The following is a 9313-nucleotide window of genomic DNA, read 5'->3' on the forward strand; positions in this document are numbered from 1 at the left end:
ATGCCACATAAACATCAATCAAATTCGTTCGCGCATCGTCTAACGTCTGCCCGGGCTCATTATGTATGTATCTAAATACCGGTATATGTTCGTTTGACGTGTAACATACCAGTGGGATCAATGATAATCCTTTTTTATTTTAATTAACACCTTAAGCCTCAGTGACGCTGAGTATTACGTAAAAGGGCCGCTAGAACAAACTATATCCTTGACCCAAGGAAGCTTTTAAGATACAAGGATTATTTATGTATTTATATGTTAATTTCGTTAAAATCTTTAAGCGAAAGATTTTAACACCACCCCTAAGGCTAGGATAATACACATGTTTTAATATATTTGTGATAGCTCTAAAACCAATATTCCACCAATGCCCCCCCACCCCTCTAACGACTAAAATACAAGCAGTGTTTCTTTCAGGGGCACTTGAAATATTTTTTGGGGGGGGGGGGGGGGGGGGGGAGGTGGACTTTCTTCGGGAGGGGCGGACACTGTTAAATGTATATATTTTCTATATAAATTCCATTTCGTTCGGGGTGGGGGGGGGGGTAGACTTTTTTGCCTGGAAGAAACTCTGAATACAAGGATTATATCTAACGAGCCGACCCGCGGCATAACATACGCCGCTATTTAGTTGTTGTTTTTTCTACTTTTCAGTAATTCATAATTTGTGAATTCGACAGTACCAATGCTGCCACTGAAAATATTTGCTTTAAAACACTATCAGTAGGTCGTTAAGAACGATAAAATCGTTTCAAACTAAAGGGGTCGGCGTGGTCGAGTCGGTAAAGCTCATGGTTGCTAAACCGAAAAGTCTCGAGTTCGAACCCTCGGGCAGATGAGGCATATATATATATATATATATATATATATATATATATATATATATATATATATATATATATATAAGCGGGGGGGGGGCGCCAAATTGAAAGTTCGCCCCGGGCGCCGGGAAGGGTCGCTACGCCTCTGAGATGAGGCCCGTTAGCTGGGGACAGCCACTCTTCTAGGAGAGACAACTCCAAAATTAAACAACTGCTGCCTTGTAGTTTGTTCTTGGTTGGACAAAGGCTATGGAAGCAAATCCAAAAAGAAAAGCAGGCTGAAATCGGAGTCAATGGCCTCAATGGCGCATAACCAATTGACACGTAACGCTTAATTGTGTTGGAGGCGTGGTCGAGTCGGCACAAAGCTCATGGTTGATAAATTCGAACAAAGTCTCGAGTTCAAACCCACTGGCAGATAAATCTCGATCCCCTTCAACACTAAAAATTAAGAACGAAGAAGAAGAAGAAGAAGTTTCAAACTAAATTATCTGCCCCTAACAGCCGTCACTAAACCCGGCTCTACGAATGTAAACATTTAGCGTGAACCACAGCTCACCAGAACATGTAGGGGTGGGGTGGTAGGGAGCGCGCTTACAGCTTGTTTTCTAGCGTCTCCCAGAAGAGAATTATATATATAGATAGATTGTCACACCAAAAGAGTCTATGTAATCTATATATATAATTCTCTTCTGGGAGCCGCTAGAAAACAAGCTGCAAACGCGCCTAGAAAACAATCTGTAAACGCGCTCCCTACCTCCCCACCCCTACATGGTTTTAGTGAGCTGTGTTCACTCTAAATGTTTAAAAGCAGAGCCAACGATTTTAAACGTAAGGGGGGGGGGGGAAGGAAAGGGGGGGGGGGGGTTATGGTCCTTAACGAGCTACTTATAGTGTTTTAAAGAAATATTTTCAGTGGCAGCGTTGGTACTGTCGAATTCACAAATTATGAATTACTGAAAAGTAGAAAAAACAACAACTAAATAGCGGCGTATGTTATGCCGCGGGCCGACTCGTAGGATAGTAATGCAGCAGTGTCACGCATACCCCCCCCCCCCCCCCATCCCCCATCCCATCCCTTACCACTCTGAGGATAGGAATACAAGGAATATTTATTATTATTTGCTTGCACCAAAGAGTCTAAGTATCAGGAAAGTAATGCAGCACTGTCACGCATCTTCCAACACCTGACCCCCACGACCCCCACGACCCCCACGCCTAAACCCACTCCCGTCTGTACCAGTCTGATACCGGAGGCTCGCCCGACAGGCGCACGTATCAGACCTACACTACGGGAGCAACCACTGACGCCAGCTGTTAGGAGTGCCAGCAGAATCCGGTGGGAAAAAAATGACCTCCGGAAAATATGTTGTTAGGTGGGGACTGCTTGCTTCAAGCTGATTGGTTAAAAATGTTTACGTAATCAATATATAGTAATATGCATTACATTTTTATTTTAGCACATATGCACATTAGATTAATATGCATTTATATATATACAAACATCTACGCATGCATGTATGGTATGCATATACATGTGTATAAGGATTGATACATATAATATATGTATATACATATATATGTTGTGTGTATACCTATACATATATATATATATATATATATATATATATATATATATATATATATATATATATATACGAGTGGCGTAGCGAGGTCGGGTGTCACCCGGTGCGGCACTTAATGGTGTCACCCCCCCCCCCCAGAGGCGTAGCGACCCTTCCCGGGGACAAATTTTCGATTTGCAACCGTCCCCCTCAAACTTTCGATTTGCACCTCCCCCCTCAAACTTTCGACTTGCACCCCTCCCCCCTCAAGTTTTTCTCTATATATTTTGCTATTTTTTGCCTTGGTGTCACCCCCTTAAATGTTGTCACCCGGTGCGTTCCCCGCCCCCCCCCTCGCTACGCCTCTGTATATATATATATATATATATATATATATATATATATATATATATATATATATATATATATATATAAACTATAATAACACACTTGATTGTATTCCAATGATTTCTACACTACACTACTCTACATAGATCAAATAAGGAAATATCAACTCGACCTACTCCCTCCATTACCTCTGGCCTCCCCACCTCCACCCCTCCCACTCAAGTTCAGCTCGTGATTGCAGTGGAACGTTTCCTGCTTGATCTCTCCGTGCACTCACGATGTTTTAGGGTGGTGTCCCCTCGCGTCACTCGCTCGGCCCACTTTTACACAAACTTTGATGACGTCATGAGCGGCGTTGTTTATTTTTTGCACAGTTTATATAGCCAATCAGAAAAGTGAAAATAATAGTTCTATTTATACCAGATCATTTAGCAGTAGTTCCCACGTCTGTGGCTTATTTTGGAGCTGCTTTAAATAGTAGGTGTAGCCTAATCGTACAATACTGCACTGAATGAATATCTAATGACCTATGATTCTTTAGTGCTTTGAATAAGTGTTTATATATGTTTTTTTATAAACGTACTACTTGGGTAAATGTAGCAAAATACTCAAGGCAAACCTTTCATTCAAACCTTGACGATAAGGGTTGAATTGACCGAACCGAGAAAAGTCTCGAAATTTTTCAAAAGGCCTATTAAATATTTTAAAAATAATGTTCGATGAGGTTATAAAAATCTGACTTTTTTTTTTTAATTTTTTGTTTGACTGCTAAAGATTGGATGTATTTGATGTTTTTTTTTTGTATTTTCGGTAACTAGACTTTTTAAAAAAAAGAAAAATTGTGTTTGTGTACATTTTGTCACTGAAAATGACAATAAACATGGCTGAACTAGGTCATGCTAATAAAAACAATAATTGTATTTAAAAATTGTATCGGCAAAGATGTGTGTACACAGTACCATAAGATTTGTGTGAAGTGGCGTTTTGAGTATGTCGATCTCGAAGATCCTGTACACCAAGATTTGTCTTACGAAAGTGAAACATCGGGTTATAACTTAGGCTTGATGAAAAAAAAAAAAAAAATATATATATATATATATATATATATATATATATATATATATATATATATATATATATATATATATATATATACGGCCGATTAGATGATTAAATCTAAAAAAACACAATTGATATCCATGTCAACAAATATGATTGAAGGATTCTCAAATCTGTGATGCCCATTAAGCAACACAATACGATATGTACCTAACTTTCCAATAACAGAACAATTCAGTTTCCCTTTAAAATGTGGATGACAAAATAGGCTTAAGTTTCATTTCTTCTCTTGAACTCGGAGATGTCCATTAAGCAACGAATAGTAATCACCTTACTACAACGCCATATGGACAGCACTTTCAAATAACAGAAAAATTCAAAGTTTCCTTTTAAAATATGGATGACAAAACAAGCGTACGACAACACAAAGATATCTGGAGTCAGTGTGGTAAAGCTCCTTGTTGCTAAACCGAAAAGTCTCGAGTTCGAACCCCTGGGCAGATGTGGCTTCATAGCTGGAGGCTATAACTAATCTAGGAGAGGAAACTATAAAACAAAACAACTGCTGCCTTGCAGTTTGTTCTTGATTGGACAAAGGCTATGGTAGCAAATCCAGAAAAAAAAGCAGGCTGAATTTATGTTTATTATGTCGCATAACATTTTAACACGTAATACATAATTGTGATGGGAGAAATCCAATCCAACTTTAGAATTAAGAACGAACAAGAAGAAGAGCCCACGATATTTTAACAACTGAACTGCCCTGTAAACAGCTTCATATTGATGTGGCCTGGGCCGCAGGACATCGGGGGGAGGGGGGGGGAAACAAGTAAAAACAACAACGGTGGACAAATAGGATCGGTGCTATGTTGAGCATAGTGTTTTGATTTCTTTTTAATGTATTTATTTAATTAACCCTTCCCATCTGCTGTTTTATTATTATTATATATATTTTACTTTAATATTATACATTCTAATTTTTGAGTGATTCATGACAGTCAAATGTTCATTAGGCGGGGGGACATAGGGGAAATACATTACGTAGGAAGAGCTGCCTTTAATTTAAAAAAAGATTCCCAAGACGCCCTACCACAGCCAGTCCACGCTTGTATTCCTAGCATCGCCCAATGTGTACACGGATATTTCCAGCACTTTCTGAGAACTAGTGAATCAACGATGAAGTGGGGTTTTTTAATTTATTTTTTAATTTTTTTTTTAAACCCATTGAAGATCTCATTAAGAAAACTGTAACGACATGGTGAGATCAACACACAACGCCCCATTCATAAAACTTAACGTCCACAAACTAGTATCCACCTCCTCAAGTTCCTACATCCCCCCTCCCCAAAATTTTCGACACAACAGACAATGGATTCAAATGTCGTGAGAGGCACTCAACGTTGGGCGCCCAGACGGTCACGCGTTTCTGCTTCACGTCTGCTTCAAGTGGTGCTACAACTACACCGCCCGTGGCGTTCTTGGGAAACTTCACAAATTCTTGTCAAAATTTTTGTTAACAATGGCAAGTCCTTTACACTCTCTTCCTACACTTGATGAGACAAGCATCTGAGAAAATAATAAAAAAACTCTTTTTATTTGTTGTATCATATGAATAAACGTAAAGTGTGTGTATATATATATATATATATATATATATATATATATATATATATATATATATATATATATATATATATATATATATATATATATATATATACGAGTGTGTTAAAATGAATATTTTGCAATTTATCAAATACATAGCCTTCATAACAAATCAATTCTAAATCAAATGGGACCGCGTTGCCAAGAAGTAGAGCATTAGACTGCTATCGAGTTCGAATACGGTTTATAGTCAGTAGAAAGTCCCTGAGTCCACCCAGCTCTGATGGGTACCCAACGCACGCTAAAGAAAGTAAAGGCGGCTGGTAACATTATCCACTCATATACCGAAGGCCACAGAAACAACTGAACTCTACTTCATCTACCCCAAAGCAAGCAGCTGCAAGCTCCAACAAAAAAAATAATTCCCAGGGGAAAAAAATTCTTTTGTCCATGAATGCTTTTGGCATTAATTTATTTTTATTTTTATTTATTTTTTTGTGTTTTACAAAATATTGAAAAATATTTTAAATCTATTTTTAAATAAATGTTTTGATAAGACACATTAATAAACAAAAATATTAATTGCTAGGGCGAGTTATCAGTCGTGAGACACGTTCACCGAATTTTATGAATGTATAGTCAATAGTGAATCAATCACAATTTATACAGCCTGCATGTACAGCCTATGTATATATATATATATATATATATATATATATATATATATATATATATATATATATATATATATATATATATATATATATATATATATATATATATATATATATATATATATAGTGAATTATTGCGCGCGTGTTTTTGTGCTCACGCTACTGTATGTGCGCCATATGCCTGTGTGTGCGTGGATGTATGTGCATGTTCTTGTTCCTGTAGGGCGTATGTATTTGCATGTGTGGATGTGAGTGTGTGTGCAACAAATCCCCCCCCCCCCCCCCCCCCCCCACCTTTCAGACGATGAATCAAACCACTTCATATCTCTGACGACTGTCTTGCCGAGTGGCCACTTTAAAAAAACTTTCTTTTACAGCCGATCCACTTCGTCTGCCCTTTGTACCACCACCAACCCCAACACGGAAGAGCATAGGACGCCCTGATGTATCATTCACTAGGCCCAGTCTACTTTGATGTCTCATCTATTAGCTCCTGTATAGCCCTCAGTCTACCAATCCACACATCTACACTAAGCTGTATACAATATTCTGTCGTTAGATTAAGTACATATGGGTTATATTGGACGACGTGGTTCTCGAGTTCAAACCCTCTGGCAGATAAGGCTCGATCCCTTCCAACACTAAAAATTAAGAACGAAGAAGAAGAAGAAAGACGTCGTGGTCGAATGGAAGAGTGTTTTGCGGTTACCCCGAATGCTTAGAGTTCGGATCTAGGTTTGGTCTTGTGAATAGGACATCCTTGAGTCCACCCAGCTCTGATGAGTACCTGGCTTACGTTGAGGAAAATAAAGGCGATGGGCACAGTGCTTAACAGCCTATCCTTTTATATGCCGAGGTCAAGAAACATATGGACTCTACTTCATCTGCACAATGGATCGCTAAAGAGGAATATATTCTTTATTTATATATATAAGCCATTTTTCGATACATTGTTTATATTTTATTTTGAGTTCTTTATTCCCTAATCATTTGGTTTAAGTTTAATTTTCGTTGAATATTTTGTCTAACTGTTTGTAACAGTGTAAAGAGAAAAAAAAATAAACTACACATACAAACATGTTTCTTGTTGAATTCTAAAGAAAATATGTTGCCCTAAAATTAAGAATGTGGGTATCGTTTGTATAATTATCAAACAATTTTCTATCTTAATTTTTTTTTTAAACTAATTTAATTATTTTGAAGAATTATAATAATGTTCAATTATGAGTAACATCATGGGACCGCGTGGCCTAGCGGTAGAGTTAAGCCGAAAGTCTCGAGTTCGAATCCGGGTTCAAGTTCAAGTCATTTGAAAGTCCACCCAGCTCTGACGGCTAGCTAACTCACCTTACGGGCGAAAAGGCGGTTGATCATAGAACTGACCAAACTATCCCTTCATATGTAGAGGTCTCTGAAGCAGGTGAACTCTACTTCATCTGCCCTATGTGACTTGAGCACGAACGTGAACAGATGATTGATTAACCTCAACATTTTATTGAGTACAATGTAAAACATGTATGCTATAAATGAGTCCATTGTTGATGCTAGTGTGTCATCACCCCCCCTCCCCCCCCCCCCTTAGAGATGTGCAGGCTAGGGAAAGTACCGGTCGCCTTAGTCTGACTCAACTAACCTTAGATGCAAATTTGGGGAAACACCTGAGATACCCTATTGTATTCCAAGTTAGTTTGGTCAGAGTAAGGTCAAAACCGGCGTCAACAATGGACTCAGTTATAACAATGTATATATATATATATATATATATATATATATATATATATAGATATAGATATATATATAGATATATATATAGATAGATATATAGATAGATATATAGATATATATATGTGTGTGTGTGTGTGCCGTGTGCCGTGTGTGTTTTTATTCATATAGGCCATCTTGAGTAGTTCTGGTACCGCTATATATAGCTTGACCTACATGACCTTGCCCCCTTCAGTATCCAGGTTGATAACTGTCCAGATGACCTACAGGCTTAACACCTCTCCAACCCTCTTCAACCCTCTCCAAACCTCCCACACGGGGTCAACAGGTACACGATACCAGGACCTCTACTCTCACCTGTGAAATAGTTACCTGTAGTGACACGGCTTAAATTTGATTGGCTAGCCAATTAGCATAGCCTTGGGTTAAATAAAAATCATATTTTGTGTCCATATTAGAAGTGGCGTCCAGTGTTTCTTCCAGACTTTTTTCTACAGGGGGGGGGCACTTGAAATATTCGGGGGGGGGGGGGGGCTAAAATTTCCGGAGGGGCGGACACTGTTAAAAGTATATATTTTCTAAATAAATTCCATTTGTCCAGGGGGGGGGGGGGGTCGGTAGACTCTTCGGAGAGTGCCCCCCCCCCCCCAGCGAAAAGATGCCTGTAAGAAACACTTTTGGCTTCACAATGAGGGGTGGGTGGTGAGGTCCGCACCGGGTGACACCATTTTTAAGGGTGACACCAAATTTTAAAACTCATAAAATTTACTGACAAAAAAAATGTTTGATCCAGTTAAAAAATGAAATAGTCGTGGTAGAGGGGTGACAACAAACAGAAAATACCAAATTCTTGAAGAGGTGGGGGTGACACCACCAGTGCCACCGGATGATACCCGACCCTGTGACGTCACTGCATGTTATAATTTAAACATAAATATAAAATATTTTTTTATTCGATGTTTTATAACAGCAGTTTCACAAATGGGGCGCAGACTAGTCGACCAAAAAAAAATTTTTAAGTTTCGCAAAATTTAACAACACTAAAACAATTAATTTAGTACTTTAAAATCATAATGGAAATGAACGTAAACAAAATTAATATGGTCAAATACTGAACGATAACATACTTTACATGGGCAACAACACAATTATAATGAACACTGTTATATTAGCATAGGAACGATAACATTCTCTGTTACAACAAATATTAAACGATAACTAAGTCTGTATTGGCTACAACTGAACGAAAACAAATTATGGCCAACAATTGAATGATAACATATTATGGTCAACAATTGAACGATAACAAATTATGGTCTACAAATGAACGATTACAAATTATGGTCTACAAGTGAACGATAACAAATTATGGTTTACAATAATAACGATTACAAATTATGGTCTACCAATGAACGATTTCAAGTTATGGTCAACCATTGAACGATAACAAATTTTGGTTAACAAACTAACGATTACAAATTATATTTAACCATTGAACGATTACAAATTATGGTCAACC

This window comes from Physella acuta, unplaced genomic scaffold (assembly GCF_028476545.2).
Source record: "Physella acuta isolate Inbredline_101_S28 unplaced genomic scaffold, ASM2847654v3 ptg001231l, whole genome shotgun sequence".
NCBI lineage: Eukaryota > Metazoa > Mollusca > Gastropoda > Physidae > Physella > Physella acuta.